The sequence below is a fragment of the Cydia strobilella genome, chromosome 20 (assembly GCF_947568885.1).
Source record: "Cydia strobilella chromosome 20, ilCydStro3.1, whole genome shotgun sequence".
In the NCBI taxonomy this organism is placed as follows: Eukaryota; Metazoa; Arthropoda; class Insecta; order Lepidoptera; family Tortricidae; genus Cydia; species Cydia strobilella.
Window position 1 is genome coordinate 5190490 of NC_086060.1, and position 24322 is coordinate 5214811.

General features: G+C 36.4%; 1 protein-coding gene across 1 annotated transcript in view; it reads right to left on the minus strand.

Moving 5' to 3' along the window:
* LOC134750566 (soluble guanylate cyclase 88E) overlaps window positions 1-23814 on the minus strand; it is a 131811-nt gene extending 107997 nt beyond the window's left edge. The window contains exon 1 of the mRNA XM_063685774.1: window positions 23544-23814. The gene's annotated coding sequence lies outside the window, so the exon portion shown is untranslated. The remainder of the gene's footprint in view (window positions 1-23543) is intronic.
* Window positions 23815-24322: the final 508 nt, after the last annotated feature.

The window sequence follows — 24322 nt, forward strand, 5'->3', positions numbered from 1 at the left end:
GTTCAGTAGTTACATAGATTTTTTCTGTACTTTCGTTTTTTGGAAAATGTTCAAAATGGTGGAAATTGGCATAAAAGACTCAAGTGCCATTACGGTCTATTTATGGCACTTATAACAATTGTGAGTACGCTGCAATAATGACTCTACGAAGTATGTATTTTTAGTTTTTTTAAGCTTATCAATCTTATCGCGAGGTCTACAACTCACATCGCCACTAGTAATAGACTATAACTGTTAATACCAACTTTCTAACATAAATATATTGCAACGCATCACATACGGCCCGATTCGAACTTTAAGATACGTCAAATATTAGGTCTAGAAACGATAGGGATTAGATATGATGTCAGTGTCAAAAGCGACGTATCTTAAAGTTCGAATAGGGCCGTATACCTAACTGTTAATATCAACTTTCTTACAGAAATAAATTGCGACGCATCATATATTTTCCTTTTTCGTGTTTACTCAGTTCAAGTGGTCGTAGAGGCTCGTAGCGAGCGGCGTAGCACCGTAGCACCGCTAAGGCTACGTGACGGGAGCACTGACCTCAAGTAATGGATATCCCGATTTTCACTTGAATGAGTACGGATAAAATGTGAAAATTAATGTGATACCCCTAAAATGTGTAGGCAGTAAGAATAAGCCTTTTGTTAGTTGGTTTAATTAAATGGGATATTTGACACAGAAATCCTAATACAATCTTTGTTGTAACATTTATAATACATACCATACGAAATCATAAATTTATTAAACAATTAAAAGTATATAAAAAGCGTGATTTTTAATTTTTTACTCTTTATATGACTAAAGGTGACAGTCCATTTCTGACCGCAGCTGCGCGACTGCACCGACACTACTGCAGCGGCCTGAACGCGTCGGTGTTATTGTCAATTTCCATAGTAAAATGAATGACGATATCGACTGCACGTAATATGGTGATTTTAACGTTTTCCCGACCGCAGCTGCACTACTGCTCCGACACGTCGGTGTTATTGTCAATTTCCATAGTAAAATGAATGACAAGACCGACCGCACGTAGCATGGCCATTTTTGCGTATTTGGTGTATTATTGCAACTGCGGCTGCAGACCGCACGTCAAATCTGTCACCTGCACTGAAATGTCTTTGGTCACAGATATTAGTAGTTCTAAGCAAAGAGGATATAACCACTACGTTCTAAGGAGCTTATTACACCCACGGACAAAGAATCCCGATGGTACAGTCGCCATATATCGCAGATATATCGGGGCGGCCAAGGAGGTCACACATATCTAAACACGCCTTTATTGTCAAGGCGCTAGAGTGCATGTTCAGATATTTTTAGCACCTCGGTCGCTCCGATATATCCGATGGCGACTGTACCTACTGTAAACTTTTTTGCTAATCTATATTGAGCCCTAGGAGGATATAACAAAACGGAGTAGCCATGGCATTCCCCTCTGTCGAAAATAGTCGGCCAATGGTCATACACAATGTATGGACTGACGTTTATCTGACATGGCTATTTTGACGTTACGTATACATTTGACGTTCCCCTCCCCCGCAAAAATTGGCAGACGTTTATGTACCGCAAATTACAGACGTGGCGGCTCCGTTTGGTAATATCCTCCTAGATTGAGCCATGTCACAGAGCCAGTCAGGAAACTATAATGATAGGTCCGAAAAGAGAGCGTCAAATTCGGAAGTTAACTATAGTCTGGCAAACACTTCGAGCAACACCGGCTTCCGACACGTCGGAAGGGAGGAGCCCAAGCGATATCTTACCGTACAAATCGTTCTGCCATTTTTTACGGAGGAAAACGTGCACACAGTCTCACTCACTACTTACAAAATCCAATCTCTAATGATGACACAAATACATAGAAAATGACACACGTCAAAGACAAGTCTTGCACACCTCGATCTCTTTATAATAAAGAGCGCATTACACAATTATTGTGTGCAACACGAGGTGTGTGTTGTACGTACCGCGCTAGTTGTATGCATGCACAATTGATCTTGTACCTCGACAGAGGGGAAATAGTGCGAATGCCGACTCCCTTCCGTGTTGCTCGAAGGGCAAACCAAATCTGTCAGTAAATAAGAACAACCAAAAATCTACTCATCCATTTCCTTTGGGTGCTATAGTATACTAGCCCACGACAAAGATAGTATATGATTCTCTCTGTCTGTTTCAATTGAGACAGTCCCTATATTTTCCTATGTGATTTTTTTAACATTTCATGATAAATTCATTATATAAACTGTTCTTATATTTTTTCGTAGTTTTGCGAAGATAGCCATAAGGCCTATAAGCTCGACAGGGCACGAGCGATAGAGAGGCAAATAGAATACCGAATATTCGGCAAAGTGGCCGAATAGGCCGAATACCGAATAGTTGCGAATATTCCTGGCAACTCTAGTCGTAATATCATAGTATAGTTGGTCATCTAATGTTTGAAATGAGACAGTCCTTTGACAAATTATAATTATATGATGTCGTTTATGGTGACACTTTCTCATTTTGTCATTGCAAAGCCATTCCTGAGCTAAATAAAAGAAGCAATCATTAATTTTTATTACAAGGGGCAAAGATGTTGTTTAATATCTCATGGTATTGATACCCAAACGTACGAAAGGATACAAAATTGAACTACGAGAGAAGCGAATGCTTTAAAATTTAGAATATTGACAGTTGCGGGGATCTCAAGGCATGAGGGTTAAACAAACTTTGTTACAGTGCAACACGTAATTTTTCATTACACCAACACGAGGAAACCATTTATTATTCAAATTAATTTATTAAAAGTTCTTTCTATCGGCCAAGGTGAGGGAAATAGCTTAAGGATTTCTTGTCTCGCCCGTCAAGTTTTATATGGATGGTGCGGTCATATCATGAAGAGTGGGACACCTGCAACACGAGAGGAATTATAAGATTTAAATTTGTGTTTCAGTTTGAAATACGAAACTGGACAATATGAAGTGTAAATTGCGCAATTACTTATAGCTCTTACAAATTATTTTATTCATCATACTTCATTGTTAGGTACCTAAAGAAAGTAAAATTGGCTTAATATGAATACTTAGAAAGATAAATCTGTAATACTTTGCTAATACGGAACGACTGTCTGCCCACCATTGGATAATTTATTGTTACGTGTCGCATCGCCATCTCCGGAACCCACGAATCACTGCAGAAATCAATGAAAGACCTGATAAAGAGCCTACCTGGCATGGTTTTGAGGGGACGTTTATCACAGACTTCTAAATCCAGCCGCACGTTTCTGACGGCCGAGTAGGTACCCATACTTGATGCAGGTGGATTAAGTAGTATATATCACGAACTACATGAGTCCCGTTTGCGTCGGCTTGCTGTGTGCGGTGGTCACGCATTCAGGCAAGAGGATGGGGAAGAAAATTTCACAATGTGATCTTACCTTAATGTTAAGAATAATATTTTTCTTCTGCATTAATTTCATTTGAGGAATTTGGTTGTATTTCGTCAATTATTAAGTCTCATTCAATGTTGAATTGCTTTTCATTTAATCGGCAATATTCCCTGAATAAACGATCACCATTAAATATCAGATTTTATATTAATATTGCGTAGCTGCCTTCGTCGGACTCTGACTATTGTACTATTGTAGAAAGGCAAACTGGTCTTCTTTTTCATGTAACATGTAGCATTATCGTCACTCGCTTCTTCTCGTAAAAAATACAAAACTAAAATAAGTATTTTATTTGTACGTCTGACATTATATGACTTGACATTGACAAGCCATCAACTAACGCTGTCGCGACTGCACGCCGCAACAGCAGCAGTCGTGCTGCTACAGTAGTGCTGGACCGCGTAACGTCGCAACTGCAGTGCAGCGGCAGTCACAAATGGACAGTCACCTTTAATAAGGTCAAAAAACTGTCACACAGACCAATTCGAACAATGATCTAGATATCAACTAGATATGCACTAGATATGAAACGGAAACTATAACGAGATAATTAAGAAAGTCATGTCAAATTTGACATTTCCGCGATTCCAAATGTCCTCTTGAACGATCTCTTTAAGATTTGCTTAAGATATTACTTAAATTAAATTAAATTAAATTAAATAATTATTTATTTCAGAAATTCAATTTCCATAATATATTAGTAACTTATTTATTTATACTTATTTATTTATACTTAAGCATCCAATGGACATCTAATGGATATCCCATAACGTCACAATTGTAGCGTGAAATGACAATTGGTTTCTCGAATCGAACTGCAATCCCCCTGCTGCCTCTAATTATTAGAATCAAAGATAGATATAACTCCGTAATAGATGGATACAGTCTAAGGAAAAAACGTGCCTCGAAAATCAAGAAAATTTGATTCTCGTTCAGAGGGCGCTACTAGTTTTGGCCTACAGTCGTATAGATGGCGTTGACGGTTTCGTTTGTTATTTAACAATTTTAACGCATATCAGTGAAAGAACATGGGTCAAAATCATAAAAATAATTAATGCAAATAAAAAAAATCATTTATCTATGTTTAAATACATTCTATCGTATTTTTATAAATCTTCATTTTTAGTTTTAAAGTGTGTCGACAGATGGCAGTGATGGCAGTGAATTTACTGGGGTTACAAAATTTACTATGACAGTACCGCTCTAGTATAAGTTACTCTATGTTAGAATTTAAGCTTGTGGCCAATAATAGTAGCTCTCAAGACTAACTGGCTTTTTGCTTCAGTACGGCGGCCGCTACAGAACTAACAGAAAAAGATTGCGCAGTTAGCCACTAAGTGCCGCTAGTTAGGTATAATTGAAGTAAAACTTCTTTAGGCGAGACTAGAGGATAATTCAGATTTTATTTCTGACGGAAGTAACGCTCAGTAGTGACACACGATAGGACACCCGTCAATGTGCCAACATAGCGATACACGTCATCGTCAAAGAAGTTTTACTTCAATCGCGCGTAAAGATTACACGCATACACTTTTTTTGGTATGTCTAGGATTTTTGTTAGGTTTTATTTTGTTGAAAGACACATTTATCTTAATTTATTAAGGTTACGAAGTTATCACGATTTTTTGCACTCAAAATAGATGTTGTATTGGCTTCGATACTAAACTGTTTTTTATGGAATACGAACCAAAAATGCAAGAAAAATTTATTCGATTATTCTGCATTTCATACTTAATACGCTATCTGTTCTTTTACTCTGTGTAATATCTATTTTAAGAGCCCGTCTGGCCGTGACCGGCATTTTTCACGAGTTGCCTTCGATCGCGAACCAGCTGCGCTCAGGATGCTGAATTATATAACGCTTATGCTTGGTTTGTGGTAGGTCAAACTCATTTACTCAAGGACATTATGAACTTTTAACTCGCTCAAAAGGAGGCGGCTGTTTATAATTTTAATTTTTTTTATGGTATTTATACAATGATGAAAGAATAAAGAGGTTATATATAGTTAACGAGTACCGTGCTTAGGTCGCGAAGCTTGCTGAGTGGTCTAAGTAAGGTATTATGAGATTTGAAAAGCTAAGTATGATAAAATCGTTTACTTACAATACCTTTTCTAGGAGTCAACAGAAATAATTAAACACACTGTGTTTATGAAACCCTTACTCCTACATTAAATTATAGATAGTGTAATTTTTATAGCGTGACCTCTAGTTTGTGACATGTAATTAGTATTATATTTGCTTTTCCTTTTTTATCCATTGTTTCTTTTGTGTCTCTGTTTAGCCCTATGGTTGACTGGTAGAGAATGCCATTTGGTATTAAGTCCGCCATTTGTACGTTGTTGTATATATTTTGTGCAATAAAGTTTGAATAAATAAATATATATAACCAACAATAAGGAACTCGAAATTGAATAGGATAGATTTAAAGTAACTGATCTGAAGTGTAACTGCGCTGTATCGTATCTATTTCGGGAGAGTCGGATCCGTAGTATTTATCTCCAAAGCCTTTGATCGGAAGCTAATCCTCCTTAGTTCACGAGATGCTCTATATTACTTGTACAATAAATGGAGAGGACGATTCAAGAAGTATGGAACAAGTCATTTTATAATACTAGGTTCTGCACGCTACTTCGTCTGCGTGAAAGGATGATGAATGACAATGCTTTTTCATTAAATTATCCAAAGATAGATATAACTACGTAATAGACGGATACAGTCTAAGGAAAAAACGTGCCTCGAAAATCAAGAAAATTTGATTTTCGATCAGATGGCGCCACTACCTTTGGCCTACTCTCGTATAGATGGCTTTGACAGTTTTGTTTGTTATTTAACAATTTTAACGCATATCAGTGAAAGAACATGGGTCAGTACAATATAAAAATAATCAATGCAAATATTGCAAATAAAAAAGTCATTTATCCATATATAAATATATTTTTTTATATTTTTAGTTTTAATCGTGTGTCGATAGATGGCAGTGAATTTACTGTGGCTACAAAATTTACTATGACAGTGTCCTATTTATCTTCTTTGGATTATCTGATGTAAAATAGGTGTGCGGCAAACGCATTGCGTTTAAAGTTGTAGTGTGCGTGACCGCTAAAGACGGTGCCCGGGCGCGCCCCCGCGGCCTGACTACGCGGATGTAGGATCGAGTCGAGACGCGTAGTCAGGCCGCGGGGGCGCGCCCGGGCACCGTCTTTAGCGGTCACGCACACTACAACTTTAAACGCAATGCGTTTGCCGCACACCCATTTTACATCAGATAATCCAAAGAGGATATATAATAGGAAACTTTCATAGTAAATTTTGTAGCCACAGTAAATTCACTGCCATCTATCGACCTACATCCGATATCGGATCGGACAATGTGAAAACGCTCTAAGTGTGAGCAAGATCCAAGATCCAAGATCCAAGCTTCCTGAGTCCCCCACGTCATTATTGCAGTTTTGAGTTTGAAACCTTCTTGTATTCCATTTTAATTCAAAATTCCATTTGAATTAAATCCTTTATAAAGGCCTCAGGGACTCAGGAGGCTATATAACCCGTGGCAAGAGTTATTTTTAATTTGCCCTTGTAAAGATTTATTTAAAGATAAATATAAGGGTTTTCCTACACTCCATCCCAGCCCCGAGCAATTTATGGCCTTAAAATGGTAATATTGAACTTCAAAGTCAAAGGAATATATCATTTTAGAGTTTGTATTTAAGTATAAGTATTATATATATTGTTGTCTGAGTACCCACAACAACAACAACAACAAGCCTTCTTGAGCTTACCGTGGGACTTAGTCAATTTGTGTAAGAATGTCCCTATAATATTTATTTATTTATTTAGAGCAAATCGTACCCGAGTGTCACGGATTCTCCAATCACATTATTTTTGACGATCCCCGAATCAGAAGCGTCAACTGGGTTGACGTTTTATAAATTTTGAAAAGAAAAAAAACCGGCCAAGTGTGAGTCGGACTCGCGCATCGAGTGTTCCGTACTTTTTAGTATTTGTTGTTATAGCGGCAACAGAAATACATCATCTGTCAAAATTTCAACTGTCTAGCTATCACGGTTCATGAGATACAGCCTGGTGACAGAGAGACGGACAGACGGATAGACGGACAGACGGACAGCGGAGTAATAGGGTCCCGTTTTTACTCTTTGGGTACGGAACCCTAAAAATGGAAAATATACTACAGGCTGGCGGAGTTGCAGCTGACATATCGTTTGCTGTCACTGACTTTAGAATACATTTATAAAAACATTTTTTGACAAAAATAGCACAATCGAACTAGGGCAAAGGTTAAAATCTCTAGAACAGTCCTAAAATTTGGTATGTACCCAGTAGATATTTCACATCTTTGGGTTCTCCAAACGTCAGATGGCCTGGATATGGAAACAGGACCTTTTATTCACATAAGTACAAAGTCATGGACTGTTGCGGTGTCAGCATGGTTGCATTTTTATCACCTGTCACTATGCCTGTCACTTTCGCACTTACATACTTGTTAGAACGTGACAGGCATGGTGACGTGTAGCTGAAACGTAAAAATAATGGGTCACTCACGTAAAGTTGGTCAAAATTTTCACCTTGTTTGTAAAACATTGTAGCATATCGTTGACTAAAGTCGCAAGGAGAAGTTACGGGGTTTGCAATTTTAGGTATTATTGAATAAAGTTGCAAATCCCTTAGTCCTTTAATTAAGTTACGAGGTTAGCGACTTTAGCCGCCGATATTAGGTCTAATAATACCCTCATTCATCTATTTCAGTTACATTACAACCGAAGAGTAATTACCGATCCGAAATTACTTGCCAATAGTAGACTTTACCATTAACGCAATAAATAAAAGCTTTTAGTTCCATTAGTAACAATCGGTTCTCAGTGCGCTGGTGAGCTTATTCGTAAATGTGAAATATAATATCAGTATATGTCAATATACGTCTTGCTGGTGTATTCCAATTTTTCCCCGCTCCACGTGACCGCCGCCATACATGAAGTGGGGAGAGATGGGAATGATTCATATGAATGCACTGATTGCCATTTATGCCCGGCGGGTACAAATGGGAACACGCCGTTGTGCTCGCTCTGGCGATATCACTAATATCACTATGCATTTATACTTTCATAACCAGGGGTCCGTTTCTTAAAAGCTTGTAACTTGTAATACAAGGGACTTCCTTTCTAACAAAAGCTGTCAAGAAAGTGACATCCGCTTGTATTACAAGTTTTTGAGAAACAGGCCCCAGACTGTAAATATCCCACTGCAGGGCACAAGCCTCTTTTGAGCTAGCCGAGGTAGATGGTTATAGCCCTGTCCCTCTGACCCCGTCCTACTGACACGCATACGCATATTTTTGAATTTCTTTGCAGAAGTTAGCATGTCTTTACCAAAACTAATGGTAATTATCGGGTGATATATTACGTGCATACCTACCTAAACCCCGAGACATTCATTAGTTGATACCAGCTGGGTTCACTGACCTGTGACTATAGTCCCCACGCTAGCCCAATGCGGGCTGGGGACTTCACATATACCTTAGAATTTCTTCGCTGATGTATGCAGGTTTCCTCACGATGACTTCATTCACCGAAAAGCTAGTGGTAAATATCAAATGATAAAAACTCATTGGTAAGTACGAGCCAGGATTTGAGTCCTTTTAAAAGTCAGACGTCAATATCCACTCAGCCGTGTTACTTATTGTTATTTAATTGGTACATGATTTAACGTTTCTGAATCCGTGTCCTCGTCATATCTAGTTCGGAAGCTTGTCGGAAGGATGTCGCCAGTATTTATGACCGCGCCCGGCCCGGGCGTGAGGCTCCATTCGAGCATTCAGTTTTTCTATCATCTTAATATATCCAGGAAGCAGGTCAGTTATGTAAATCCAGGGGGCTCATTCGACTATTAGTTATTAGATGACTTATTGCGTCAAAACTATAAAATGTAGTATATTGTAAAATATTTGTCTAATTCATACACTAAGGGGTCCACTGACTATCAGTCCGCCGGACGATATCGGCCTGTCAGTTAGAACAATAATTTGACAGTTCAGAACAACCGACAGGCCGATATCGTCCGGCGGACTGATAGTCAGTGGGCCCCTTTAGATAGTAACTCAGTATGTAACTTATGTAATAATAACACATACACAAATCGATAAAGTCATATTTTTAGGCCTTCGTACCTCAAAGGGAAAAAACAGAACCCTTATAGTTACTAATTAACCCTTATACTATAAAGACCCTTTATCGCGGGAACGCGTGGAGGAATCGAGTTGAAATTAAAACCGTACACTTAGGTCTACAGTCCCTTGAAGCTGTAAAAAAAACTTAAAAAAAGATATTGCCGTTTATGCCGAAAAAAACGTATATTTTGAGACTCAAGAGAATCAAAATGTATAGGTTACTACCCGTTGACTTAGAACTATAAAACTAGTCAAGTAATATCATCTTATCTTACACTACAAGTAGTAACAGGGGAAAATCTGAAAACTATAAATTTGTAAAGAGTAAATAAATAAAAAAATTAAAAAGGGCACGGAACCCTCGGTGCGAGTACTACTCGCACTTCTCCGGTTTTTTAAATAATAAATGACCTGGACTACTTTTCTTAAAATGGTATCATCATTAATGCAATCATTCGTAGCAAACATAATAAAAACAAGTGGAAACTACATTATATGTCGTATACTATAATACAGGTCGTAGCAGTCGGGCTTTCTTAAACTAACCCCATATTTGACTAACAAATAACGTTCAGAAACAATCTGACCAGGGGCAGCAAGTGCCAGTATTTTACTATAAGCCCCTATATTATATTCCCATCGCTAAAAGAGAATAAACGAGTTACAGTTAAACCAGTCTTAATATGATATCCGATGTATCACATACCTATATCGTTACCCCAAACAACGACCGGTTATCTCGTCGCGTGCCCAGCGCGCGGCGCTGCGTGCAGCAGTACGCGGCGCACGGCTATCGTGAACGCTACTCATGCACTGTTAGTGCTTGAAAATGGAGACCTAGGTCTAGCCTAGGCTCTGAAACATTTCGCGCGAGTGACTAAAAATCAAGTCGATTTGGTTAGGTTAGGTTAGGTTATATAGGTTATTGTTTGACATAATTATTGAAAGTCATAATGTAATGATTGTCATATTATCATTAGTCATAATTTGGTTTTTCTCAGAAACGCGTAACTTTTCAGGATTGCCATAACACAAACCTAACCTAACCTATCTATAGGATAACCCGAGGAAAATCCTGAAAAGTTAACGGTTTCAGAATTATGAATAACGATAATATGACAATCATTACATTATGACTTTCAATAATTATGTCAAACAAAGGGACCTCGGTTAGAAGACGTGCCTGAGAACTGAGAATTAGGAATTACACAGGAAAAACATGCCTGCCTTCATAAGTAGACGGGTAACTACAAAAATCCATTCTTGGGTACCCTACCACGAGGTATTTAGAGGCAAATAAAAATACAGTATTTAACAAATAAGTAGAGCAAAAATAATCGGTGTTTTCTTAGCAAAATATACTCGAATTTATTAATGAATACAGATTCGGTAAGCAACACAGGTGTGGATCGTCTATCCCATTTACTTAACAACATTTGCGTGAAAACGAAAAAAAAGTTGCTAAAAAGTAGCATTTCTTTACCGCTGCCGTTCGCATCATTGATTCCCAAAACGTGTCTGGATTACAACCAGTAAGAAATAGGAACTTACACAACCTCGTATTTTACTTAACAATCTCATCCTAAATCCTGCCTTAGTCCTTGCAGATAAAGTTCCATTTGCAATGAAAGTAGAAGGATTATAAGATAGAGAAAAAGTTGCGTAAATTTATAAAATATGGCTAACTTACACACTCGGTTAATTTATTAGCATCGGAAAGAAATACCTAACGCTTTTCCTCAAATTTACGCATAAAAGGAAAAGCTTATATCGGAACGTGGAATAATCGTATTTTCTCGCTTAAAGAATTATTTATTTTTGATTGGCAACCTTACGTCGTTGAGTTAAGATTAGAAATCGCTTACGTTTTATTTTTGTTACCGTAAAATCGCGTTAGACGTTAGTCCCGTTAATGACATTAATTATTATGTGTACAAATCGCGAGAATTTAAAGTGCTATATTTCAGCCACTCGATGGAACTTAGTTGGCCTAACATGGTCGCTTTCATCGTCTGACATCGTTGCCGTCACCTGTATCAAGTTTGTAAGTGAGAGATTGCTACATACAGTACCGGTCAAAAGTTTAAGTTCACCCTTTGTTTTCGGTACAAATGAGTACTTTTGTGCGAAATTTTTTTTGCAGTTCGGATGTAGGAATTTCTTTCCAACTGATCCGTTATTGTTTTCAGAGATGTGTTTGATTAGTCAGACACAATTTACGGACATTTCTAAACAACTTATTCCCTAAAATCTTACGGTCCGGTTCCGGTAATGTATGCAGCTCATCCAAAAATAAAGTGATAAAATAATAAATATTTCTACATGTTGCAGATATATAATCCATTAAGGCATGTTCTCAGTCAATCAATAGGGCTAAAGAGAAATATTCTTCAATTCTTATGATATAATTTACATTTTAGTCACATGAACCATAGAGAAATATATTTCTCTATGCATGAACTAGTTTACATACTCTCCAGTGAAGGATAACACTGCGAACAAAACCAGACGAATCTTAGAATAAAGCATTATTTTCCCCTGGATTGTAAGGTCAGATAACAGCCTCTTTCTTTAAAATAGCTTGCTCTAACTTTTGTCTATCTATCGGTATTTATCTTTTAGGAATCTTATGCATCGCACCCTAAAATAGCAGCCATAACCATTTCAAACATCACGAATTATATTCACGTATCGAAAGAGCGTTCATGTCAAGATGTCGTGAAGCAGACACGTTATCCCCAGTAATACATTCCGTATATTCCCGGGAATATTCGGATGCATCGCTAGCCGTGTAACCAGCGGGATTGCGTAATTTAAATTCTTTGCGCGTCGATGGAAACCTTGTCGGCACAAATAATTTAGTCAGTATTTTAACTGCTAAGAAAACGAGCATAAAAAACATTTTTATTTTTAGTTTAAATCCGGTATAGCGGTTCCCCAATAGCTTTTGTTCCATACGCGTTTTTCCCCATTCTGCTTTTTAACCAGCGTTAATTTTTTCATTAGTTAATTTATTCACACGCGTATGTCCCAGTCGCTTATTTCCCCAAAGAGTAATGTTTTCACGATAGTCACACTAAGTCGATGGATAGGTAGGTTAGGTTCGTTAGGTAGCTTCAGATGCCCGAAGGGCAAACCGCCCAGAAATAGGAGCCCCGCGTAGCGGGGCTCCGTCGGCTCAGGGGACCCAGGGCATGTTCTCGGAAATATTACTCTTTGGGGAAAAAAGCGACTGGGACATACGCGTGTGATTAAAATAACTACTAAAAAAATAAACGCCTGGTTAAAAAGCAGAATGGGGAAAAACGCGAATGGAACAAAAGCTATTGGGTAACAAAAATTTTGGGTAATTAATCTATACAGTCGTGATTTTTGATGTATAGCGTGTCCGCCCTGTGGTCTAGACAGCGCTATAGAACATGGTGTCGCTGCGCAGCTGCGCCAACGTTGCGTCGAGCAGCAACCACAGATTTGACTAGACGGCGTCGCTCGGGACGGGAGACGCCAGTGTGGGGTAGCCCTAAGAAACACTGCAGTAGATCGACACTGGTTTGAATCCCTAGATAGAAAGTTTGTGCGCTGCTACGAGTCTATGTACCAATATGAACGCACACTTTAAAAAATGGAGACCAACTAAGAGTAGTTTTCTCGTAGTTGACGTTAAGTTAATTATAACAATTACGATCTTATATAAATCAAAGAAAGCTGACTACTTAAAACAATAAGTGTATCTGTGATTGAACTAATAAAGTGGGTATTGATTAATCATAACAATTGTATACATTGTATCTATTATTAACTTGTTGGCATAGTTATGTAACGTATGTAGGTTGATTCAATAAATATCAAGCTTATTTGATTTTGCTAGGATCAATTAGTTAGCATAATTATAATTTTCCATGTAAATATTGAACAAGATCTTAATTGGCTCAGTTACATTACATAGCAATAGTAAGAGCAATCAGAATTACCTTGTCTAATTCCTTGTTAGGCTCGTGTGGAATCAAGATGCTTGGTTACGACTCGACTATCAAAATATTGATTGGGCCAACCAAATTTTTTTAGAGTGCAATATCGCTTGAACACGCTATTCTGATTGGATAGTCGATGAGGCGGAATGCTGCATGACTGCATATGCACCGCTACATGGGCGAATCAACTTTAGGCCACACAAATTTATTTACTTATTTAAACTTTATTGCACGATATAAAATTTTACAAATGGCGGACATACAGGAAAGAATAGTTTTGCGATCCTAACGAAATAACGGTACTTTTTCTATGAAATTTCCATTTCGGGAGAAAACGGTTTCCACTAAATAAATCTTAAAAAATCACTGATTTTGATGTCGATCGCTTGAGCAATAATGAAGATTTTTCATTTTTTTATTTTTTTTATTTGTCTGAAAATATTCTTGAGTACTAAATGTACGATTTTATGGATATTTTGTACCACAGACGAGTGTAAGACCTAATGTTTCTTGGAGAAATGTTATCATTAACAATAACTGTATCGAATAGTAGAATAAATTGCAAGTGTTTATTTTATGGAATTTTTTGTCGGTTCGATTCCCGGGCGAGGCAAGCGAATTTAATATTAATTTATGTTATACGTTCAAAAAGTAATTTGCTGTCTGTTAGACCTAAAATTCAGACAAGTGTTAAATTGGAAACGTGATTTCTTCGTAACTCCAGAAACATTATTGGTAACGTCAAAGTCGTGAAATGTCCGACGCATTTCACGATTCTGACGTTACCAATAATTGATTCGTCCCCATATTAGGTCTGTCGCTGGTCAAGTACATATACGTAGGTATAGCATTATTAATACTACTAACGAGGCTTCAGTGCTAATACACACACACACATATAGTAACATTTCTGGTTGAAATAATGTCACTTTTGACAGCTAACAGATCATATTCATTACAAATTGTTATCAGGAAATTTCTATCCGAAAAGACCACTGCATTTCAATTACTACAATTCCTTCACCTGTACATTTTCATTTCAAAATGAACTTGGTAGCACTTGCTGAGCAAAGGTTTTAATTTATACGTTAAATACCGAGAAAACTACCAAGAAAAAGTTACTAGCACGATTTGAGGCTAACCATCCAGTCGTAAAGCCACCTTCTTAAATCCTGCTTTAACACCCATTACTGTTTATTAGTCTCGTATTCCGCACTGTTTGGGACGAAATCACTTTTATATAGGTACAGCCTAAGCCAGTGGTTTTAGTACGTAACGGTATGTATAACTAGTGATATTTCTTCCATCAGAAACACTGATAAAACAAGTCCAGATCAAATTCATAACCTGTTTTCACAATCAGAATATGCCTCCCTGTCACAAGCCTGCGTAATAAATATGAAATAAACGAGTTTCTTGAACGTTATACGAAATTGCAAATGAAATATCAATTAAGGATATCACCGGATACTTCAGTAATTGCCGGATAACGTGCTACAGGCGGATAAAGCGGTTTGGTAAAGTTCTACTATATTTTATTATTTTCGTCCCTCTAGAAACATTAAGTGTTGGCCTGGTTGCCTTACTTAACAAAAGGCAGCATTGAAAACATGTTGATTTAAACTAACACGATTTTCACTAATAATTTTAAAACTGAATATGGATTTAATCGCTTGCAGTTACCTACTTTTATTATTTGGTCTGTAGTTCTGAACATGAAATTACCTTCGTGGTCATAGGCAGACTGCCTACGGTACCTACATAACTTACACCCATGTGTGGAGCTAGATTACTTACTCGTTTGACTATGTAGTTAAGTGTAGATATAACCTACAACTAAATTAACCGAAAAATTTCTATTTTACTCTATGCGCTACCTACACAATTTACACACCTATGTGTGGAGATTACTTACTCGTTTGACTCTGTAGTTAAGTGTAGATATATTATCTACAACTCAATTAACTGAAAAATTTCTATCTTGCTCTATGCGCTACCTACATAATTTACACACCTATGTATGTATGTGTGGAGATTACTTACTCGTTTGACTATGTAGTTAAGTGTAGATATATTATCTACAACTCAATTAACTGATAAATTTCTATTTTGCTCTATGCGCTACCTACACAATTTACACACCTATGTGTGTATGTGTGGAGATTACTTACTCGTTTGACTATGTAGTTAAGTGTAGATATATTATCTACAACTCAATTAACTGAAAAATTTCTATTTTGCTCTATGCGCTACCTACACAATTCACACACCTATGTGTGTATGTGTGGAGATTACTTACTCGTTTGACTATGTAGTTAAGTGTAGATATATGATATATTATCTACAACTCAATTAACTGAAAATGTCTATTTTGCTCTATGCGCTTTGCGCTTGTTACTAAGGGTTGTTAAGCGAGTGTGAGTTATAAGGCTTTAAGTTAGGTTAGGTTTTTAGGCTATGGAACGCTGTAAAGGCTTCGAAACGTCGGGATGTATTACAAATTCAATATACGCGATACGGAATCCGTTTTCATAGTTTTATTTAATGAGTAACTATCGCGGTAACCGAAGACAATATTATATAAGGTTTTAATAGTAAATATACTAACGATAAGATTACTAACTAGTAGTATATTCTGTAGATAATAATACCTGTATTTAAGAGATAATTATTAGGTATAACTTATTTAAACTAACAAAAACAAACAAAGCTATACACACACGCAAGTACAAAAAATCATTATTATCCTTTTCAATTGTGCTTAGCGTTATAAAGATCATATAGAGATGATTTATAGACAACTATTTATAGGCTGCATGTTGTCTATAATTATTTTATTTTTAGGTTTTCATTTTGTACTCTATTGTACTGTAAACTATCAATAACATTGTTAGTTTAACGCAAAAAAATATATAAAATATATTTTTATATAATTATTGCAAAGTAATCCATACAAAAAGTCCTCTATAGTCAATACAAAGTGTATTCAAAGTTAATGTTGGATTGATTGCTCCTACTACAGGAAATACCCTGTATAAGTTGACATAGGTATTGTAATGAGTCATCTAAGCCTTTATTACACATAGCCATAAAATACAATATTAGGGTGACCAATAACTGAAGGGACGAACATAAGCCAAGGGTTTATTTTATGGCATTAACTGCAGGGGCCCGTTTTTCAAAAGCTTGTAACTTGTAATACAGGCGGATGTCACTTTTTGACAGATTATCTTAGAAAAGGGACTTCTACTTGTATTACAAGTTACAAGCTTTTGAGAAACGGGCCCCAGGTGGTGCCTAATGGACTGCCACCTTGTTACAATACTGTGTCACAGGTGCGTTCCGTACACCTTTTAGGTTAGGGTTTACTTTAATCTTGAGCTAACAAGCTTTGGTGAACTTACTAAGGACAGGGAAAGCACCATTTTCCCCTAGACTCTTTATACACAGGTATATTTTTTTAATAACAATAAACGTCGTTTTAATAGAGTCGTAAATTGCCCAGTATGTAGGTGACCAGCAATTTAGAAAGGTCCAGGACAGAACATAAGCCGAAGTTTTATTTTATAGCGGTTGCTGCAGGTGGCGCCTTAATGGACTGGCCAACTAGTTACAATTAATGTCAAGGAATGTTGAACCTTATAGAATTGGTATAGAGTTGGTTTTTGTGTGATTTAGTTGTGGAAATCTTTTGCGATTAAATGAAGGCACATATTGATAGTGATTTGAGTTGAAATACCTAGATCTAAAAGCGCTTTCTTAAAGTTTAAATTTTATGTGAAATTTACATTATTTTAGAGAACAGGTGCCAAGTTGACTTATTACCTTAATTACTTTAATTAGTATCAACATTAGGAGCTTTTAAGCATAGACTATACATATGTACCTACATATTATTATATACAGTAGAAACCGGGTAAAGGAAAGCTTACTTTAGAACGCTCCGGGTCCGGGCCGAGGCTTCCAACATAACACTGCGTTTCCTATGAAAATTGAAGTATCGGATGTCTCGCCCCGCCCCGGACTCAAGACTATACGAGCGTGAGTCATCAATAACTAGTACCTATTTCTCCGTCTACTACTTTCGTAGTAACAAAGTTTTTGTGACGTTTCATAAAGATAAACTAATTGATTGACTATTAGACTATCCAATTTTATAAAACGTGACGCTGCACGCGGCACCCTACGTCAATCGATGGCCAAGACTAAACAAGATATGCAATTAATAGGCGAATTCTGATTCAACAATTTGTTAAAACTAATCTTGTTATGATACGACCCTGTCGATCGCTCACGCTTATTGATGGCTTCTCGCTTGCACTTAGTTCGTCTGTCTGTCTGTCATCAGGCTGTATTTCATGAACCGTGATAGCTAGACAGTTGAAAATTTCACAGATGATGTATTCTGTTGCCGCTATTCGTACTAGAAACAGAATAACATAAATATTTAAGAGGGGCTCCCATACAACGTGATTTTTTTGCCGTTTTTTGCGTAATGGTACGGAACCCTTCGTGCGCGAGTCCGCTCGCACTTGGCCGGTATTTTTTTTTAAGTCGATACTTTTGCCGTGTTTGTGTGCATTGAGTCTATTACGGGCCAAGTAAGTACTATCATGAATAAAGACAGTACCTACTTTTAAGTAATGTCATAAGATAAGATAAGATAATATTTATTGTATCACTGTGTACAGAGATGTTGGCAAAATACATTTAGGATGCAACAGTTTGTCCATCACGGACGTACAATATACTTAAGACTAACCTATAACTAAATAACAAAATTAATACATGCATGCACTATTGTCATAAGCGTCAAATTCTTTCATGCTGTAGAACACTCTACTAATAAGCCATTTTTTTAGAATGGTTTTAAATTGTTTGCATTCGACAGACTTTATTTCAACAGGCAACTTGTTAAAAACTTTTATTGCTGCAATGTAGGCACTTTTATTCATAAGTTTATTGTTCACCTTTGGGATACGATAATTATATTTATATTGCACGCGCAAGTTATCATTAATTGAGGACAGTTTTGTGAAATACTCTCCATTGCGCTTTACAAAGAGGCAAAGCTCGAGTATGTAGATTCCAGTTAGAGTCAAAATCTGCTTTTCCTTGAAAACATTTCTAACTGAGTGACGGTGGTGCAAGTGAAACATGTTTCGTAAGCATCTTTTTTGTAACCTGAATGTAGTAAGAACATGATTATTTACAGTGTAGTGCTTGGAATGAAGCAATGACGGTAAGTAATTAAGTAAGTTTAATAATTTTGTTTCTTAAGATGTGCATAAGTAAGTGCCTTGTATGGGACGCAGATCAAAAAAATGATTTTAGGTTAGACGTAAGAGAAATATTAGGGCAAGAGATTTACTTGTAGGGAATTATCATACCTACTGTTTTTCTTATATTTAATTATTTTCTTTTAATGTGAAGATAATATTTCTTCGCCATTTTCGATTAGGTGTCAGATATTGTTTGTTTCGTTTATTTGAGTGAGGCGAGTCAAGTCTAATGAAATTACGATGGAAATAGAATAAAAGCTATTGTGACAAACGTTAGGGAAATCAAGTTTCCATTTTGAAGATTATTACCTACATTTAATTGTAATAAAATAGAAACAGTTTTGAATGATTCACGGTTAGTTTCACTAGACTTATTTTGACCGGGATACGGACCGTGACTGATTACCTTTTTTATATTGTTTTTATTTTGTTTTGCTATATTGTTATCTTCAGTTACCATGTAACTGCGTCGAAATATCGGGAGCTCGAAAACAATACAAAAGGTAATCACGGTCCATATCCTGATCATATATTGATCAGGATATGGACCGTGATTACCATTTGTATTGTCTAGATAATACGTGTATACCTAGGTACAGTCAACCAATTTGATTCCTAGGCCACAATAGAACCTTGTTGCTTTAACTACTACATACATGACATACATCACTCAATAAGCGCTGTCGTAGAACATGGAGCCTATATAAAGGAGCCAAATCTCTATGTATGAAAAGTGTCCATCAAAAAACAGTAATTAGGCGGCGCCACCATACACCGAAATACTACCAAAAACAACCTACGTAATTTGGTCGGATTATTTGTTGCCTTATATGTTCATGTTATACTCATGTCCCAGAGCCTAACTAGCGCCACCGGAGAGATTAGGAACTATTATTTAAAGCTGAAAGCGGTCACTTTTACAACAATTCTGCCGTAAGAGATTGGCATCCTTTCTATACCATCCATATCGTAGAGACGTAGAAGATAAACAAATTGATTCATTATGACATACACTACCGCTCATAACTATTTAGGCACTTAATTTTTTCCATACAATTGTATACAAAATCGACTTTCAGAATTATACCGCTAAGTCGCAGTCGGGTAACAGTTTTTTGTGCAGTTTACTTTTTTAATTTAACAGACACATCGAGCTTTAAAATGATGTGCAGAATATTCGTGTACATTGCCTATTTACCAAATGGCAATCGTAAAAAGTCCATAAGTCGTTTTCCAGTACAAAATCGTTTTATTTTGTATGAACTAGTACATAAGGGTTTTTTAAATCTTTGCATAAAGTAAGAACGAAATTTTAAAGGATGTCTTTGGCAACAATTTGAGGCTCAATATATTTACCTAAATAAAAATTCTATCCAACATGTAAGAGAGTCATTTGCCTGCGATCGAACAGTATGATTTTGAAAATAATTTTTGTATACAATTGTATGGTAAAAATTGCGGGTGCGGGTATAGTTATAGTGGCCTAGGAATCAAATTGGTCGACTGTATCCCCAGCCGCAAAATTGCATGCACACTTTATGAATTAATTCATTCTGTAAAAAATATCTAGGCTATGACCGTGCAGAAACATCTTGACATTGATCTACTGTCATTAGAATTAGAGCTAAATACATGCTAATAAGTTTTTTTCTTAATTCATTTACGTAACGTATGAATACTTATTTTTTATGATTTTTTTAAACATTGTCTAAAAAAACACTTTTTTCGTATCTCGATTGCTGTGAAAGATCTTACATATTATACGAAATACAATATAGTACATTATTGTCGAGGCTCGGAAGTAGCTACTTGCTGGCTGAGGATTTGTTTTAAACGGACGACCTTGGGAGTCCGTTTAATTGAATCCGAAGCCAGCAAGTAGCCTTCCAGCCGAGTCATATATAGTGCTTTTCTCAAAAATGGCGCAATAAACGCAAATATAATAGAAATATTTTACAGAAGTAACATTGTTGTGTATATATTTTCACACAAAAAAGTAAAAAGATTTGCTTTGCCGCCGTTTTATTTTTTTAATTAAAAATGGAAGTGTATTTTTTTGCTGAAAATACGCCAACCTATTTGAGACACCTAAATAGTCGCGGTACCAACATTATAATAATAAGTACTGATCATCTGTTTGGCTGTTTAATGGACCTATGCCTTCATTTGATATGGCCACTTCAACTTTTAAAAAGTTTGAAACTCGACAAATAATGGAATTTGTATGCAACATTGCAGTCCCGAAATCGAGACTGCAATGTTTTTAACTTTTTAATTTTTTGACTGACCATAAACTACGCACTTCGCGACCTACTTTTTAACCGCAACGTCGACTTTGCCGTCCATTTTTGAGAAAAATATATTGTAGTGCTCTGTCTACAAATAAGTTAGGTACTTTTAAGATTTTTATTGGACTTAAACTTCAAGAAGGTGCCGGATGTCGCTTTTTGACCAAGCGTTAGAGAAGGTCTCCCCGTTTCAGCTTGGGCAAAAATGCTGGAGTATGTACGGATGTTCTCCTCTAGGTACAGGGTGGTACAGGTCACAATTCTTAAATAGGTTCGATGATTAAATAGTTTATAGTGTTCCGTGCAAAACTTTGTTTTGACAAACGGAACACAATTTTTTTTGCCTATTCAGTTTTAGTTGTTTTTTTTTTTTTAAATGGCGGAAGTTTTAAGCTATGCTTGCAAAGTCTACTACAGCTCAGAGAGCCACTAGTTTATATAATTATGTTTTATAACGCAGAGTCCCGGTGTCGTCTCTTATTTTTGCTTACGCAAACACAAAATTAAGCTACAGGCAGGGAGAGAGCCGAAAATTAGAAATAAACAGACCTACTTATTTACTTATATGTATAAGTAGTAATTGTAGTATGTGTGTTTGTGTTTAATAGTCTCCATATTTAGTTCCTTGCACTACCTGTTGACTTTTGCATGAGTTCTACATTTCCAAAGGTTGTCTGGAAGAGATCGCTTTTTACCGATAAGACCGCCTGTTGTTACCTGGTTCTATTTTTTCTTTAAATATTTCTTTGTAGTTTTACATGTATGTAAAATGTATAATTTAGGTGCAATAAAGAATATTTACTTACTTACTTATTTATTTGTGTAGGCACAGCCTTTCTTTGCTTTCTTAGCATGAACCTTAAAATGGCAGATTACCTCTATAATAGAAGTACTTAAACTATTTCACACCTCAAAAACTTCTCAAATTAAAACGGCATTTGACTTTATAGCCGAGGCAAATGAAAAACTTTACTCATTACGGATATAAAACAGATATTCGGTTAAACTTTTGGAGCAAACGAATTATACTCTGTCAAGCAATTTCCGTCAGAAGAAAAGAGCGGCAAATTTAAAAAGTGTAGGCGCGAAGGGTAATCGTCCCATAGAAAATTTGAGTTTTGCTACTGACAAACTTGTTTGACAGTAGCAAAACGCAATTTATTATCTATACCTATGTGAAAGAGGTCTACAGTTAAATTAAATAATTGATAGAAAAAAAGCGAAAAATTTTAAAAATTTAGGCGCGAAGGATTATCCTCCCATACAAAATTTGTATTTCGCGCCCAAGTAAGCCTAAAAATGTGGGCGAACAAAACAATATATTGTCACCACATGGTCACTACTTAAAAAAAACCGGCCAAGTGCGAGCCAGACTCGCGCACCGAGGGTTCCGTACTTTTTAGTATTTGTTGTTATAGCGGCAACAGAAATGCATCATCTGTGAAAATTTCATTTGTCTACGTTTCATGAGATACAGCCTGGTGACAGACAGACGGACAGATGGACAGCGTAGTCTTAGTAATAGGGTCCCGTTTTTACCCTTTGGGTACGGAACCCTAAAAACCTCGTATCTCGCACTGTTACTCAAAGTTAAAACGCAGTAACTGTGTGCATCCCATACATAAATTACATAGTTAACCAATTTTGCTTTTGATTGACAGAACAAGGTAAGAGTTTATTTTCAAAGTAGTCACGATATAGAACTTAATTCTTATTTTATCGCTTGTATAGGGTATTTGACTACTAGTCATATCAGTTTCTTTTTTCAAACTGTCAAAACGATTTGCTACTATGGAATTTATGAAACACTAGCATGTGACGTCACGGTTTAAAATGGAAATTGTGTTTAAATACCTATAACTGCTGTCTACGTTTCTCTATTAATCTTCTGGTGCTTTATTTCTTGCACAGTGTAAAATAATTTATTTTAAATACAGTCAAATACCCTATTATGAAGAATATTTTCACCTACATACTGATTTAAACTAACACGATTTTCACTCACAACGAAACGCCACGTTCGAAACGTCAGGCCATAAATAAACGTAATTTTGTACGCGATTAAGTCCCGTGTTAGTTTTAAAATTATTTTCACCTAATAAAGGCCATTACATACGGCGTGAAATAAAGATAATCCCACGTAGGAAAACGTCAGGGAAATACGAACTTGACCTTGAGACCATCTAAACACCGGACGTGACGTAGTTAGTTCCACTATGTGTCAGAGCCAAATAAATCAACACACCTACCTTTAATAATTCAACTTACTTACACGTCAAGGAAAGTTCCTACAAACTCTTTAACAAATATATTTAGAATATTTCAGTTTCAACACAATAATAAAAAGTAAGTAACATTAACATAAATATTTAAAAAGTATTCCAACTTACCTTTTTAATCCAAAGAAAAAAAGAAAGTTAACTTTTTAATTCAATGTCACAGCTGCCACACACACCACAAACAAAACACAAACACTTTTAAATTTAGAATTCACTTTGAATTGCGCGCCAAAACATCACCGAGTGCGAAGGCGGGAAACATCTTCTTTTGACCGACTAGTGTCCCGGGTTGAGTCAAACGTCCAACTGAGCAAATTGGGCCCACTGAGTAGACGGAACGTTTCGCAGGCGCGCTGCACCCCGGCGCGGCGCGACGAAATGAACCCTACACATCTACAGTTGCAATGCAATAGTATCTTTTCTGTCAATTTTGTTCATATGACGTCGCTTTGCGTTGTAAAATTTATTTTCAGTCGGGTAACTATTGGGATTTGTAATATTGTGAGGTTACAAATTTTCAGCCAACCTAAGCTGCTTTAAGGGTTGTTTTCAACTATTTTTAAAGGTCTTGTTGATTCTATTTCTATGCCTTCAGTTCATTAAACAAGTTTACATTACTATCATATATTTCTTGCTTTTTTATTCGGAAATTATCACACACTTATTCCCGTTATTTTTTTATCAACGCTTTTACAAAAAAAAATTTTTTTGGACTTGTATAAAATGTGCGTTAAAAGTTGATAAAACCTTACTTAAATTGTATATGGCTGAAAAAGGTATTTGGCACTCCGCTTCGTGAATTATCTGTGGATTGGTCAACTTTTGACACTATAATTGAGCCTACTCAACCTACTTATCTCTTTCTTTTCCTTAACATGTTAATATCTTGA